This window comes from Pteropus alecto, unplaced genomic scaffold (genome assembly GCF_000325575.1).
Source record: "Pteropus alecto unplaced genomic scaffold, ASM32557v1 scaffold101, whole genome shotgun sequence".
Taxonomy (NCBI): Eukaryota; Metazoa; Chordata; class Mammalia; order Chiroptera; family Pteropodidae; genus Pteropus; species Pteropus alecto.
In genome coordinates, this window is record NW_006432945.1 from 5,847,749 (window position 1) to 5,849,742 (window position 1,994).

General features: G+C 34.1%; 1 pseudogene; it reads right to left on the reverse strand.

Moving 5' to 3' along the window:
• Nucleotides 1-712: 712 nt before the first annotated feature.
• On the reverse strand, nucleotides 713-827 carry LOC112476527 (annotated as a pseudogene).
• Between the last annotated feature and the right edge of the window lie 1,167 nt (nucleotides 828-1,994).

A 1,994-nucleotide genomic window follows, 5' to 3' on the forward strand; every position in this document is an offset into this window, starting at 1 on the left:
AGAACCAAGACATAAACTGATATTTTTCCTCCAGGAAATAATGACAAACACCAACAAGAAAACTTGTTGAATTTGAAGCTCAAGTATGTTTCAGGGTCTCCGAACTTATGTTATTATCCTCTCTCCTTCAGCAGCATCTACCCTTCCTTCCGATGTCCTCTGGGACCACACTTTCTAACCCCTATCCCTCAATAAAGAAAGAGAACGGGTCTGAAAATAACTAAAGAAGGACGGGCTCTTTAGTTATTTTCCCCCTTCCCTCCTCTGGTTCTTTGGTTGGTTGAATAATCAAATGGACATGAGACAGATTGACAAGAGAAAACCAAATTTAGTTGTGTGCACACGAGAACTTCACGTACGTGAGAGGTTCAGAGACAGAAAGGGAAAATGAAGTATACACGACATTCTGAGCTGAGGATGAGGTAAGGTGACTTGGGGCTCCAGAAGGGAGAAAGGCCACCAGCATCATAAGAGCAGATGTTTGGTAATTAGTAGTTTGCCCTGACATATAGACAGGTCAAGAAAAGTTTATCTCTGATAATCTCTTATTATGGGCAAGGCCCCTAATACAAATTCTTCTATAAAGGGGGAAGGGGGCGGGCAGAAGTTTCTCTTGATCCTGCTGGGTCTCGATTGCTTTTAGCTCAAAATAATCCAAATACCACAGAGGCACCAAAATACTCCAAATACCACAGAGACTTCCAATGACTCGTTAGGATCCCCTACATGTTCATTTACATCAACCTCTTAACTTCTATGAATAATTAAATATTAAACTGATAAGAACAGATACTACACTTGATCTTAGCCAAAGGTAGAAAAGCGATGAATAATCAATTTAATATACAGACGGCCCCTCATTCTAAAAGTAATTGTAGGCAATAAAAAGCAGAATGCAAAAGAACTAGGATGAAAAAAGTCAAAGACTATTTGCCAAATAGTCCATTAAAAAGAAGATTTAGAAGGTATCACAAGTTAAGTATTCTTTTAGTCTAGTAGGCCGAGTAAAGAATCGAAAGAAAATATATCATTAGAATCTTTTGTCATTTTGCAATCAAGATCATGTATGTACTTTATTTAGGCATTTTTTGTGTGCGTTTCCTATTTTTGCCTGTTATAACTGCCTCTCTATCCAAGTTTTTATTATATTAGTAGCACAATAAAAGGAAGAAAATGAATTGATTGAGTATGTGGATCCAAGCTCATTGGTCACTAATCACTAACGTGTTTTTAATTAACTTTAACTTTGGAAATTAAAATTTTTTTCTTTCATTGCACCAGTCATGTTTCATAATCTTTTTCTTGTTTATTTGTATTCCTTTTTATTTTGTACTATTGCTCAACAGTGTGCTCACCAGACTCCAGAAAGGCAACCAAGGAACAAGTTGTAATAAATAATTTTAATGTTTTATAGTGTAATAATTTGCATATCAATATATAACAGTTGGTATTTTTTTACCCTGAAATTTGCTTTGGTTATCTCAAATGCAGTTATCTAATATATATTGATTACGTATACATTTTTATGTCTTTATACACTATAACATTTAAATATTTGTGATTTTTGTAACTTTAATAAAATTACCTTACATCTTATAAAAATAATACATTTTAAAATACTAATTAAAAAAATTAATTTGATAATCTTCAAGGTCTGGAATAATCAGGAAACTACTTCAAGAATCAAATACATTTCCAACTCTCTAAAATACCAAACTCAATGCAATAGTACTCTTAGGAGTTCAGTCTTTGCCGTCAGTTTCTAATCTTACCTGGAAACAGATAATGCCTGCTTTGGTTCTGGATGAAAGGGGTTTGTAAGTTACAGGAAGATAAGATATAACATCTTATGGTAATGTCGCCACATTAAAGCTGTGCACCTAGATCTCTCCCATCAAAATACCATCAGTCAAACAAATGCAAGTTGAAAGTCATTGAAGAGATAAAATCTTCTCTGGCAGGAAGAAGAAAAACTTGAGAGATATTGTTTTAAA